Raw genomic sequence first — 15,068 nt, 5'->3', positions numbered from 1 at the left:
TGCACCAAGACATCCTGTGGAGGGTGACCATAAAGTTGACATGTACCGTGCAAAAGGGGTTCATAAAGCAATGTCTGGGAAGCGGTACTGTCGGTATGTCTGTACTGTCGGTACTGTCGGTACTGTCGGTATGTCTACTTAGGGCAGGTAATAACCGCAGAGCCTAAGCACCAGATTGAAGTAACTAGAAGAATAAGAATGGGGTGGAGCACATTTGGCAAGCAATCTCAAATTATGACAGGTAGATTGCCACTGTCCCTCAGGAGGAAGGTATATAACAGCTGTATCTTGCCGGTACTTAGCTACGGAGCAAAAACCTGGAGACTTACAAAGAGGGTTCAGCTTAAATTGAGGACAACGCAGCGAGCAATGGAAAGAAAAATGGTAGGTGTAACCTTAAGAGACAAGAAGAGAGCAGAGTGGATTAGGGGACAAACGGGGGTTAAGGATATCATAGTTGAAATAAAGAAGAGGAAATGGACATGGGCCGGGCATGTAGCGCGTAGACAGGATAACCGTTGGTCATTAAGGGTAACTAACTAGATTCCCAGAGAAGGGAAGTGGGTTAGGGGGAGACAGAAGGTTAGGTGGGCAGATGAGATTAAGAAGTTTGAGGGTGTAAATTGGCAGCAGCAAGCACAGGACCGGGTTAACTGGCGGAACATGGGAGAGGCCTTTGTCCTGCAGTGGACGTAGTCAGGCTGATGATGATGATGATGATGATGACTGTCGGTATGCTATTTTTTCTAGGAAAAAACTGGTGTACCATCACGAGAGGTGTTGATGAAAATGTATTTGCAAGAGGAATCACGATGACATCCCATTTCCGAATGCGAGCAAAAAATTTAAATGTACTTTCAGCTATACAAATCAGCCTGCTCGTTAGTGTGAAATGAAAAAAAAATAAACAGTGAGGAAGACAACTATGAAGCCGAACGCTAGCCATAATGTGAAGGAAAATATTACTATATTATATAAATATTTTGGACTAGGGTACACATTTCGTCTGTTCCATTCATGATTTCTTGTAAAAATAAGCGCTAAGAACTTGGCAAATAAAAGACAAAAACCAAAGCGCTGACTAACAATCAAACGTGTTTTATGCCTCGATCACATGATCAACCACATGCGCATTCATTAGAGCAAGGTCTCAAAACAAACATTAGTCAACTGTCTGTCTTAATGATTGTGGTTACCAGCCATGTTTTCGAGATTCAACTTTCCTGTCCGAAGACAGTGACCAACGCACGCGTCTCATTTTTGAAGCGTATCACATCTACACTGGCTAGTAGGCAGGTGTTCGCCTTCCTTAGATTTCCTTCCTTTCGAAGGAGTTAACATTTCTCTTTGATAGAGCAATTGTATTGCCTGTACGCTGGCTGAGTCTTTATTTTTTTTTTCGTTTGTGTTTGATTGAAATTTTGGTGAAGTACATGTTTCCTGTCTATAGAAAAATAAACGATGTTTTATTGTTATTCAGTGTGGTGGTTTATGTTCTTTCTTGTTCTTGTCCAGTCTGTTCAGCGCTGTTTAAGGGCAAAGCTCCTCAGAGTCAAGACATGTTCATTGTCAGTACCATGTCTGTCGGCACAACACGTTATGGATATCCATAACCATATAGATATCCATATGTGTACCCACATGACCCATATGAATATCCGTGTGGGCATTCATATTGATACTAACAGGGATATTCATATCCACACATGAGTATCTATATGTGTGTTCATTCATATGAATGCCCATTTAATTATACATAACCATATGAATATCCTTATAAATACTCGTAAGAACCATATGGATACTGATATCTATATATGGTTATCCATATGGGTATCCGTATAGACATCTCAGCGCCATATGCACATTGTGTTTAATAAACATTTTTAGATATACTGTACACACTTGTTGTCACGTCTGTGCATAATTGAGGGGACAATGTACAGGGGTTAATGTTCCCCGTAGCTTCAGCGACTCGTCATCATTCACTTCGTGAATATGCCGCGAGAGATTGGGAGAGCACATAGAGTTTACAGTTTGTCATGCATGCTTTCTTAATCTGCGACGTGTGATGTGGTTCTGCCCAATCTTCTTTATCGTCTTTTTATCTTTTTGGTACAGGGTAGTCAGTGGTGAATATTTTACCACAGATGCAAGGAGCTGCTTGAAACAGATTTGCAAAAAGGCTGTATACAGTCACCATGTCGCACAAGGAGTCGCGTTAGGCTATGTAATAAAGAGAGAGAGAAGAGTAAAATAACAATTGGTCACCACACAATACTGTTTGCACAACGAGTATGCCGTTTAATGCTTTTCACATACAGCGAAGTGGTTGAACATCATTTGTCATCGTCATCTTCGTATGCACCATTAATAAAATGCATATAATACTTCACAGATGTATAGCGGCACCCGCAGAAGGAAGGAAGGAAGGAAGGAAGGAAGGAAAGAAAGAAAGAAAGAAGGAAAGAAGGAAAGAAAGGAAGGAAGGAAGGAGGGAAGGAAGGAAGGAAGGAAGGAATGAAGGAAGGAAGGAAGGAAGGAAGGAAGGAAGGAAGGAAGGAAGAAAGGCAGTAAAGAAGGAAGGAAGGAAGGAACAAGAGGTTGAAGGCAGTGAGGTATAACCAGAATGACATCGGGTTGGCTACCCTGCACTGGGAAATTAGGGAAGGGAACAAGAATAATAGCGTAGCGGGGGACGCCTTACATTTCGCAAATATATGACTTATGGCGTAGTCGCTACGCTGTTTGAAGTATGAACTTCAAACACTATTCACATTTCCTTATCGAGAAGCTGCGCTTAGAATGTCTCATGAGGTGGTGAATAGCCGGTGAAACTAAAGGTCAATCGAGGTAACCCACTAGAGTCGGTACGAAAAGGTCAATCCACTTCCGATGAAAAAAATAACGGTCGGACACTCCTTCACAAATTGAAGACGGTCAGAGCCACTTACAATCACGAATAACCTATAAGCCACTGCATGCACACGTCTCTCCGAAGTAGTGCATCATTCCTGCCAACACTGGACGATCATGACAAACAGGTAGCGTTAGTGGGAGAGCGGTTCGTTGAATGAGGCGATCAATAGGCGCATTTGTGATGCTGGCGGCAACGTCTTGGCGACGGCGTTGTTTGGCGGCTCCACGCAAAAAACTGAAGTAAGCGGAGAGATATGCACAGAACGAGCTTTTTCTTTTACCTTGTATCTTCACGCGATGAATTCCAGAAACATTTTTTGTGTGTGTGACTGTATGTAATTATGTATTTAGAATGGCCGGATAATAACACCACTGATACGCGGACATAATAACACGCATTAATAACGTATATAGACTGACAGTGGTGTCGTAGTCTTGACTGAGTCGTAACAACGACTCTCTCAGTAACAATTTACATCAGCAACAATGTCAAGAAAAGGTTGACACTGACATTGTTTTGACATCACGCTAACGGTAAAACTTTTTATACGCATGAAATCAGAAGAACAAACAAAGCAAGAAATAAAGCCAGGAGATCTGGCAGGAATATAGACACAATGTCCAAGTGGCGCTCCTTCAACAGGAGATATATACGATTATATATGGCTACGAATGAGCCTATTCTTTTTCACTTCTCACAATTTTATCATATTGCTTAACATTTTTTATTTCTTTTCGTTTTAGTTCCACAAATTAAATTCATCCTTGCGCTTAGCCACGCCACTACTCTCAAATCAAGATCATTGATCGTTGGTTCATCATAAGGCATTTATGCAGGTGTATTATTCGACTGATACACATGAACAGGCACGAATAGGGTCCATACAGAAAACTACTGCACATTGGTGCACTCTTGATGAGGTTAATTACTGCACGCTCAATCGTTTCCCAGTGCTGTTAGGAAACTTAGTTGTCATAAGGAAAACGATCATAGTTTCACACTTGTAAACCCGGACAAATGCTTACATCATCTTATGAACCCCATTTCTTGTCCAACCCGCCAACATAATCACGACATATATTACACATAGTGAACACTTATCTCAGAATGATGTGCTGATGTGCACTGGATGGCCCGTACAGCAGGTAGCGTAACACTTTCGAACTTGAAGCGTAGTGTGTGTCCCAGTTGAAGCGACGTAGGCAATAGAACGTAGTTTTTTGTTTTTGTTATTTTGTGCCCCAACCTCGCCTCACGGACGCAGCGCCGTCGTCTAATGACACGTTCACAATGAGCATTCCGGCCGCCGAAAGTGCCCCGAATCCGGTTCGGCGGCGGCGAGTTCCGCCGAAAGGGCCCTCTCCGCGCCGATTGCTCTCGGACCGATTTTTGCGGCGTCTGCCGCCGATTCGGTCACCGCGGACCAATAGGAGCGCTAGTCAAGGAATTTTGAAAAATGGCGGCCAAGCCCTACTCACTTGTTATGCCGCAGTGCACGTAACTGAATGTTGAAACTAACGGGAGATTAACCTACTCTGTGCCTACTTCGCCTCCGTATTTCGTGAAAGAGGTGACCGAGCTTGCTGTTGGCGTGACCGAGCTTGTTGCGGCCTCGCAGAGCGAAACAAACCCAAAACGCCGCTGGCGTCGGTGGTTTTTCTGCTCTTCGTGTATTACAAGACAGCCACTTGCCAACAAAGTAAGCAGTACTGTCTTTTCTTGCTTCTTGCGTACGAGAATCGTCGAAGTATACACCACCGGATAGCGTAGTAGCGTTTGCAAGCCGCGACAACAACCGGGTGACAGCGCATCCATCCCGCGTTCGCCCCATAGTAGATGGCATATTCGGCGGCGCGGGGCGCGTCCAGTGCGAACGACGCTGCGTTTCGGCGGCAAGGGAATTTCGGTCGCTGTAGAAAGCGGATGTTTCAGTGTGAACTTACCGTAAGAGAGGAAGGATGTCGTCTACGCGTGGAAGTAATCACGGTAATAATCTTTCGTAAAGTTGAAATGTCTTCTTCTTCTAGTGTTACTAGAGCACAAACTTTAGGCGGAGAAGTCTGTTTCTTCTTACCTTTCGTTCTTTCTTTGTTGTTTTGCTTCTCAACTCGCGCTTGTCTTCCAACTCGCCAAGGACGGTAACTATGTCCATGTAACATGATACCGTTTCGCTGGCGCTGCTTCTGGCGCCACTAAGAACTTTTTTTCTGTAGAGTTTATGTGGCTTTTCACTGTGATATTTAGGTCCACTATGTAGGAAAGTCCGCGCTAAGCTGCTGGTCCTTTGCGATAAAAAGATTTAGAGCGAGACACATGTGTGATGCGGATCATCGGCATCATCATCATCATCATCATCATCATCATCATCATCATCATCATCATCAGCCTGACTAAGTCGTCTACTGCAGGACAAAGGCCTCTCCCATGTTCCGGCAGGTAACTCGGTCCTGTGCTTGCTGCTGCCAATTTATACCCGCAAACTTCTTAATCTCATCTGCCCACCTAACCTTTTGTCTCCCCCGAACCCACTTGCCTTCTCTGGGAATCCAGTTAGTTACCCTTAATGACCAGCGGTTATCCTGTCTATATACGCACTACCTGTCCGGCCCATGTCCATTTTCTCTTCTTGATTTCAACTATGATATCAACCCCCGTTTGTTCCCTAATCCACTCTGCTCTCTTCTTATCTCTTAAGGTTACACCTACCATTTTTCTTTCCATTGCTTGCTGCGTGGTGCTCAATTTAAGCTGAACCCTCTTTGTAAACCTCCATGTTTTGGCTTCGTTGCTAAGTACCGGCGAAATGCAGTTGTTATATACCTTCTTTTTGAGGGATAGTGGCAATTTACCTGTCATTATTTGAGAGTGCTTGCCAAATGTGCTCCATCCCATTCTTATTCTTCTAGTTTCTTCAATATCGCGGTTCGGCTCTGCGGTTACTACCTGTCCCATGTAGACATAGTCTTTTACAACTTCAAGTGCACTATTGATGCGCATATAAAGGTTCAAAACTGCTTAATACACTCCATTTATGAGATATGAAAAAATTCCTCGCGTTCTTTAAGTTGAAACTGATATGAAACTTTGGAGGTCTGGGAATATTTATGTAGCTCGAAACCTTACGTCAGTTTGGGCAGAACTCGCAAAAGCAATGGGCCTTTACACATTTCGGACATAGACTGTCACGTGATAAGACGTATGTATTTTACTAAACCAGCATATTTCATTAAAAGGCCATTATTCCGATTAGTTGCAAGATGCTTCGAAAAACAATTTTCGAAGAAATATTTTCATTGCAGATGTTCAGAAAGCGTAGTCGTCTTCTGAAAAAAACAAACAAAAAACTTATTCCCCACACCAGCGGGATTCTTCCATACATAAAATTTAACTTAACCTAAACAGTGCAAGTGATATCCAATTCCACGTAAAGGTTGCCTATTTCGGGTTAATTAATTTTTCTCTTTTTTTGTAGAATCATCAGGTTACACCTACTAGTATAGTCATTCTAGCATGCACCAATCACAGCGATAGACGCACGTTCGCCGGGTAATGAAGTGTCTAAATGCTAATGAAGCTATTATCGAGCCAAAGCTAGATTAACCTTCTTCCACACCTCTTACGGCAGTACATCTCAATGCGATACTTTTTTTTTCTGTAATGGACTTCTCCAGATTTCGGGAAAAGGCTCTAGCTTCGCGACGGTAACTTGCCGCACCGCGCTGTACCATGACCTACACAAGGAACGCGAGCCTGTATTGCTGAAACTAGAGGGGTGCCTTGCGGTGGCCATTGTCAGCTTGTTAAGCGACTCGGGAAGTCGACTACGAAATTGAGAACTCGTTAGTATTCATCGTGCTACTCATTGTGCAAATCGACGTCTTGACTGTAACGGTTGATCAACAGTGCGTTCACTTTGAACTTCGTCAGACAGACTTGTAATCTGATCGAAAAGGTCGGAGAGAACTTCTTTATAAGTGCGATCGTGGTTTTCGCCAATGCCACGTGCATTGATTGGTTACCGTTCGATGAACACTGCAGTCATGAATCAGTTACCAGATGCACTGAAGCTCAGTTGAAGATTAATTTAGTCCTAGGCACACAGATTGCTGCAGTGATGGTGGAGTTCTGGTTTCCGTATAACTGGTATGTACTGACTGACTAGTCCAAGTCCTCACGGTGAAGAAGTTCAACTTGTCGGTTTCCAATATTTTTCTGAAGAGCGCTGAGAGGCTCATTTGAATATGTTCTTTACTTATACGGATATTTCTTACCAATTTCTTCCATTTCATTACCACTGGCTTTAGAAATTTTTGGGAGCGTGCTTACTTGAAAAGAGAGAGAGAAAGAATTAACCTGTTAGAACTTCATGCATTGGTTTTCATCGCTTTCTTTTGTATTTACCGTGAATCTGCTTATGAGAAGTCACACTATTTACAATGAAAAAAAAATTGTCCGGGGATTGGTGAACAAATCTATATTGCCTTAAGCTAGGAAATACAAACTCTCGCATGCTTGACGTCTGACGAAGAATTCAAAAAAGCTGTCTACTTCATACATTTGCCTTCAGGAAGCCGGAAACTAAACCGCCTTCATTTCAAAGCTTCACATCTGTGGCACTAGACCAATCAGAAGAGAGAGCAGGGCACTGCGGTGTATATGGCTCATAGTTTTGAGGACAAGCGCTCAAACACTGGCGTACTTTCTACTCAAACGTTACGTTCCAAGCACCTTTTCGAAGAATAAGAAGCTGATGGGTTTTTCGCCTTCTTGCTCGCTCGATTGCACCCCAATAATTCGAGTAATTTGAAAAGTACTCTTCAAAAAAAAAGATCGAGTGAAAAAGGTGTGTTTTTGTCTCTTGGAAATATATATATTCAGTCCCAAGTTACTTTGTGTTTTAAGCCTTAAACCAAAAGATCTTGACGCCCTGTTCTTGCCCAATCCCCATTTGTGGGTTTGCGCCAGTATTGCGAGGATCATCATCATCATGTGCCGCAGATAATAGGTTATCAAGGATAAGTTTTTGTAGTAGTTTGGAGCATTGGATGACTAATTTCTTTATACTGTTCGCATTGTGTAACGCCTGGTTGTTCGTTTGCTGTTCTGAAATGCCCTGTTACTCATAATAGGACGATTCTGTTCCCGACATCAAGCCTGCCTAGGGCAAGCACTGGCGTAGCTCAGTAGTAGAATACTGGGGTGGCACCCAACGGCCCCGGATTCGAGCTCCACTGTGTCATTGGTACTAAGCATTTTTTTTTGATAATTTTGCGTGATGTGGTTACGGACACCAGCAGCGGCGGCAGCGGAGAACCACGGCGCTGCGCCAGACCCAAGTTGTGATCTTATAACAGGTTTCGCTATAGAACATTGTGAAAATGACAGAACACGCGGGGAGACACAATTCTTATCGACTCGCAACCTGAGTCAGCGCTGCATCCTGCGGTCTGTCCGAAGGCATTCTCTTCATTGCCCTCTTTCATCAATTCAAAAACATTTCACAACACTTTAAGAACTAAACAAAATAATCTGGCCTCTTGTATCGCTAATCTTGCGATAAGACTGATTGCCACGCTGGTAGTATATTGCTTGTCTTAGTGCTTAAGAAAAGAAAACGGGAAATATATGGGACCCCTGTTCACTGTTATGCAAATCACTCGGTTGAGAACCGCGCCTAAAGGCCCTACGTATGCGCGTTGCCCGTATACTAAATCGTCGAACGGCATAGTTGGAGCGATCGTCTCTGCCTAAATCTCGGAACTTTGTTGCAGAGGATAAATCTGAAGAGCCAGGGAGCTTTTTTTGATGAATGCATGCGTTTATTGAGCATGTAGTAACGAAGGACTTTAAGCGCGTAAGGCAGAGTGATGGAAGGCTATAAATAGTGATAGAAAGTGGGATTAAGAGAGAGAGAGAGAGAGCAAGTTGATGGAGGATAAAAAAGTTGGAGAGATGGAAAGTACGTAATATTACACAATAGGAAATCAGGCACATTAAAGAAAATGATCATAATGTGGAAAAAAGAGCGCAGAGCGCTATAAAGACAGTTGATGGTAGCTATAAGCGAAATACTCTAGGGTATATTAGAGCACCCTAAAAATAAAGTAGAAAGGTAAAGAAACAATTAAATATCCTCCGAGTGAGAGACTGATCAGGGAGGATTCTCACAAGTAAAATATGATGTCGAAACAGATAAAAGGACATAGTTTGCGACATAAAAAGTAAAGAAAGAGCAATAGAGACAGTGAGGTAATTAAAAAAGCAGATAAAATGAAATAAAAAAACAACTCAACGCATAAGACCTCCGTAGATGGTCAAGAAGCCAGGTTAAAACGTGACGGTCAAGCGTTCACGACGAGCTGGCATCTATTGAACCATCGTCTGCGGTAGCTTTGTCATTTGGATGCCAACACATTCAGCGGACGCGTCTTTTGAACTTTTCGCTTGACGACGCATGCTGTCCGCGACAGTGGATCAGCGGCTAAGGTGTTTGGCTATGGACCTGAAGGAGGCGGGTTCAATTTTAGCCAGGCCGCTCGCATCGGTAGAGACCCGTGCAAATGGCAGAGACCCACCCGTGTATTGTGCGATGTCAGTGAACGTCAAAGGACACTAGATGACCAAAATCACCGCAACCCTCCACAAAGGCGCCCCTCATAATCGCATCGTGGTTTTGGGACGCCAAACTCCAGATGTCATCATTACGAATTCTGATGTGGCACGCATTATCCTCAATTATATGTGCTGACAAAACTAGTATAGAAATCCCTGAAAACGTGGGGATCCTTCGAGGTGGCGTGTGCGGGCCTTGATTTTTGAATATCGTAGCTGCTGCCCGTGGACAGTCTGAAATTTCTCGCCTGTTTGCTATATACAACTTCGTCTCGCATGACATTCTTAAATAAAATTATAAAAGATGACCCAGTTTTCTACACTTTTCTGACTGGTTGTTTGTTTTTTGGGCTATTTTCTTTTATCCGTTATAAAATCAGTGGAGGCACGGGGTCCAGTAAACTGGTCACGCAGAGAGCAATCCGCATAGCTGCGAGCACTTGGCGGCAGGTCCCATGTTGAGCGAAATTGGCCGCACTTTGTTTTGACTGTAGCAAGGGTGCGTCTATCTAACCACGAATGCGTAACCGATCTGAACTCTGTGCGTGTATTCAGGCCCTTTTGTGCAGAATTAAATAAGTGCGAAATTTCAGGCTGTATTTTTTGTAGCAAAAAATTGAGTGTGGAGCTGCTCGTGCTTCACTTTGCTGCTTTTATTTACTTCATTGCTCGCTCCTGAATACCGTTCATACGTGGCTTTCAAATAGAATACCAGAGTTTCGGAATACCAAAACGCTCATATTTGGAGCACTCGGGTCATCCCTGGGTATAGTCGGCGCTCTTTCTCTGCCTCCACTGAAATTCATAAGACTCATAATTCTTTTTGCTGCAGAGCCCAGAAACATATAGGTCGATGCGAGTTTTACGCTGCAGCTAACACTACCCAGAAGTAAACTATATGATTTTTTGGTAGGCGCCTGTTTGTGGTAGCGTTTCACTACACTTCCTATTTAAGGGCAACGAATTTGCTTACTTATCGAAGCACTTGCGCGCGCCTAAAAATAACACAATTCTGATAATTCACGCAAGACATGAGGATATATATATATATATATATATATATATATATATATATATATATATATATATATCTAAAGCAGAAATGAGCCTGGAAACAGTGAAAAATACAGGAAGGCGGCTGAACTGCACTGCTTATTCAACGAGGTCAGGCTCAAATATATACAGCTCGCCGTTTCACCACGGGCTGTAGTTATTGGTTTCCCACTCTGTTGAATAAACAGTCCACAATTCAGCTGGTTTTCTTTCCTCTTTGCCCTTCGCCGTGACTGTTTAGTTTGGCATGAGATATACTTCCTCAACAGTTTTCGAAAAGATCAATGGAGTGATGAATAGTTTAACTGTAGGCGTTCAACGACCCAAAACTACAATACAAATATGACAAAGGTGGTAGCGGAAGGCTCCAGAAATTTCACCCACCTGGGGTTCATCAACATGCATTTGAAAAAATGGCCCCGTATCTGCATGTATTAGCGCAAATGTCGGCGGAAGACGGTATCTTCTTGCTTGCCGAGAAAGTGAGCAAAACGTTTATTTGATGTTCTGCACAAGAAAATCACTGAATGATATTTTGAAAGGGCTGCGTTCCATGTGTCTCGATCCGTGCAGCGAAGGCGAACGAGCGCATCGAGGCACGTTAGACACGAGCGCCATCTGGCAGTGGTCTCTGAAAACGAAGGAAGGCGTGCGCGCCCGCGGAGAAAGATGCGCGCCTGTCTCAGTGGCGATAAGGAGTAGAACGCAAAGCGACGGGCAGGCCTTAGCAAAGCGTTGGAAACTCTTGCCTTTTTGAGCATCGAGCTGCACTGTCAGCGCAGCGTGATAAACGCTGTGGCCCTCAGAATTACTTGTGTGTGCCTTCTATAGTATAAAGACACACATAGAAAACGTAGACGTGTTCTTGTGGTGCCTCAGATATGCTAAATAATTGGTTTTAATGTACAATAGCACAAGTATGAACGTTTAAACTTCAGCAATATTGGTGGGCACTGCGGGTGGGGTTGGCCCTTTGACGTATCGTTTGATGCCACTAGGGGGATCGTTACAGCAGACAAACAGACAGACAGAAGGACAGAGAGACAGACAGATAAACCAAAATTTTGGCGTCGAACGTCCCCACGAAAGATTATCGTCTTTAAAAATATAAATACTTGAGCCTGAATCATTCTCGCCACCAATGAAAATGCGGCCGCCACGGGCGGTATTCAGTGCCATGATCTGAGGGTCAGTAGTTGAGCAGCGCAAGCGGTAAACCACCGTGGTACGGATCGCGAAAGCATTCGACATCTTTATGACGTAATCGTGACACCAATGTAACGTCCCACAACATTACCTCTCACGGCGACCCCATCAATTGATATGATTGCACGATAAAAGGTGGATTTATGCTACAGACGCTGCAAAAACTTGAAACCTCGGAAGGGGCGATGCGGGCAGTGATAGAGCATTGTTTCTTTTTACTGGAATGTGCCTATCCGCTACACGCTAAGAATCCTTATTGTTCAACTACACTCAAAAGAAATCGCCCACTGGCATGGCATTGCAGGTCAAGATCCAGTGTCTCTAAGCACTAGTAGGGGAGGGGGGCGGTAAACGGGTGTGCAGCTGAGAACGCCTCTGATCTCTGGAGGTAGGGGGAAGGCCGCCCACGGGTGCAGAAACTGTTGAGGCGAGGGTATCAATACAATCGACTAACACGAAAAAAGAATAAGATAACGGCCATCTTAAGTATTGGCATTTGGAACTGCGTGGCTTTTTGATGTTGATGTTTTCCTACACGTTCCTTTTTTATTAGTATTTTGTTTATACATTACTGTACTTGCTCAGTTGTCGGGATGCCAACCATAGTTATATTCTTTTCGCCTGCTGCACAGATTTACTTGCTCAGTGAAATGCTTCGCGGCATCGAAAAACGAGCAGTCTGACAATTTCCTCCTTTGCTTACGCCGCCGTTAATTTGTCAGCATATCACCGCACATCTCCCCCTCACGGACAAAAGTTATTGCGTGTCGTGCAGGGAAAGCGGAGCGCGAGGTGTAATGTTACGAAAATTCCTGTGCATGCGTAGGCGGCTTTTATTACGTATGCTGGTCTAAGCGTGTCGTTTTTGTTTGTGCACTGTGTGTGAGTTTCTGTTCACGTGCATTTCTGTATTGTTTTCTGTTTGAGTGGCTGTGCTGCTCAACACGACCACCTTCTCACGACGCCTTGCTTGCTGATGAAAAAGATGGGGCCCGCTTTGCTTTTCGTCTCCCGAGAAACTGCCCACGTTCCTTTGAGCTCCGGCGGCTTGTCACCATTTTCTTTGCCTTTCCTGTGCTATCTCCCATGCTATCAGTTTCCGTCGCGCATTCCTCTATCCCTGAAAGCAAGCACTCGTTCTATATTCCTCTGAGTGACAGTCGCCAGCCTGTTTCGCTCTTATTGTACCATTTTTTGTCATCTTGTAAATGTGCCTTGGGCATCAGATTGTGAGGAAAACAACACGTTCTTGTTCGTGGCATGTTTCTGTTGTCTCAAGGCACGCTTTTCTGGCCTTTTCAAGGCACACTCTTTTTCCTAGAGATCTACGGTGTTATTCTTAGAGAAGGGATTTGTAGCTTCCGGCAACAAGGCCCAGAAAGTGGTTGCGGGCGAAATCTGCAAAGAAGTTCTTTGCAGATATCCCATTTCACGACATGTCGCCATATGCTTTCAGTGGTATGAGTGAAGCGGTGTATGCTTAGAAACATTCTATCAAAAAGATGTATTCCCCTATTAGAGAGTATACGGATAGCTACGACAAACTGGAATAGGTGTGCGTCGTTGCTGTAGGCGGCAGTGGGGGTCGACGTGCTGCTGAAGTAGTAGCTGTTTTTTTTTTTTGTTATGCTCAATCTTCACATCCAGGACCATCTCACGTAATCGACAAAGGGAGACGTCGTGGTTACGATGCCAGGCTTTTGGACCGAAAGAAGCGGTTGCAATCCTGTCCCTTTTACTATATTGATGGAGGTGTAGAGGTTGAGGAAGCGTGTAGTGCTCGGGGGCAGCTTTTGAAGCTACTATGCCGCTCATGACGTGATGTGAGGAGGCGGTTCATGGTGAGCTTTGGGCTGGGCGGAGTGTACGCGTGGCGATGTTACTACAAGCGCTTGATTGAGTATGTTGATGGCACCTATAGTACTGTTTACAAACATTAAAGAAGTATTTACTCTTGTAGAAGAACCATAAGACTAACGAGAATTACGTATACCTTCACAAAGTCAGTACTCAGCAAAAAGAGTGACACATAATCTTCTCTTTTATCTGTCACATTGGCTGCGGTGGCTGCATTTCCGATGGAGGCGGAAATGTTGTAGGCCCGTGTGCTCCGACTTGGGTGCACGTTAAAGAACCCTAGGTGGTCGAAATTTCCGGAGCCCTCCACTTCGGCGTCTCTCATAATCATACGGTGGTTTTGAGACCTTAAAACCTACATATCAATCAATATGTCATATTGTACTTTTACTCATATATGTACAACTTGTGCGTAGTTCATCTTAGTCATTTATTCAGCTGTGTTTCAATCTTAACTGTTTCACATTGGTCATCAATATGTGAAGAGTCAATGGTTGCGCTCTTGTGCCACATTAGGCCCTCACGCTAATAGACACGGCCTTCATCATTGCCCCTATTTTTATGTATCAGCACAAAATATTCACGAAGCACACCCGCGTAATCGGCACACGACTGCAAAAACGCACTGAACTGAAGGTTCATTTGATTGACTCTTCAGCGTTGTATCATCTTGTATGGCAACCTTTGTCATACAATTGTCTTCCCCACTTTCCATGGCCCCCATTTCACTCAGCAATGCAACTAATTCCCCCTCCCCCATTTCACTCTGTTGCAGAGAAAATGAAAGAATGACTGCAGTCAAAATGATAAAGAAAGCAAGAAGCCTACTTCTCCGAAAGGTGATTTCAACATCCCTTTCAATTGAAATCCTTTCATCATGCAGCGAGCGACCTTGAACGCAGCCAACGCAAGCTCATACGCAAAGAACACTCTTTACATTCCGCCTTTTCATTTATTGATCAGTCCTGTAGCGCGAACGGGAAAGAATAAAAACAATAGCTTCGAAAAACAAAAGAGACATAGGGGAATGTTGTGATAGAATATGAAACGCGTGTGTATTGCGCAAGTAAGCGAGTCTTCAAAACATTTCCGAGCGAGCTCATAATTTATTTGGCTCAGCATATCAAAAAAAGTTCCTGAGAGTAAAGCCCGAAGTTGGTGAGCTCGAATGACATACGAGGAGTTAAAGCAATGCTAAATACCTCGATATATACATATATATGTTTAAGCATACCATCTTTGAGTACGGTTGTTGCGAGCGTTTTTTCTAAATACGCGCAAAAATGGTTCTTACATGGTCCTTACTCAGAAAGTTAACCAAAGCTACACATTATTCATTTAGGAAGTTGCACTGAAAAAGTTCACTTGAGCGCGAACTTTCTTAAAACTGATTTTTTTCTCTACATATGCAATTGTACCT

General features: G+C 43.7%; 1 protein-coding gene and 1 long non-coding RNA gene across 3 annotated transcripts in view; one reads left to right on the top strand and one right to left on the bottom strand.

Annotated features, from left to right (window-relative positions):
• Positions 1 to 15,068, top strand: part of LOC142767443 (uncharacterized) — a 525,683-nt gene that overhangs the window by 144,137 nt on the left and 366,478 nt on the right. The window contains exon 3 of one of the 2 annotated variants that reach the window (XR_012884877.1): positions 14,424 to 14,487. The exons of the other annotated variant lie outside the window; for it this stretch is intronic. This is a non-coding gene — a long non-coding RNA (uncharacterized LOC142767443). The remainder of the gene's footprint in view (positions 1 to 14,423; positions 14,488 to 15,068) is intronic. 2 annotated transcript variants of the gene reach the window in all.
• Positions 1 to 15,068, bottom strand: part of LOC142767441 (uncharacterized) — a 226,054-nt gene that overhangs the window by 205,267 nt on the left and 5,719 nt on the right. The window lies entirely within an intron of this gene.

The sequence above is a fragment of the Rhipicephalus microplus genome, chromosome 7, assembly GCF_043290135.1.
Source record: "Rhipicephalus microplus isolate Deutch F79 chromosome 7, USDA_Rmic, whole genome shotgun sequence".
NCBI lineage: Eukaryota > Metazoa > Arthropoda > Arachnida > Ixodida > Ixodidae > Rhipicephalus > Rhipicephalus microplus.
The sequence above is the reverse complement of the archived record's forward strand: the minus strand, read 5'-3'. Positions and strand labels throughout refer to the sequence as shown.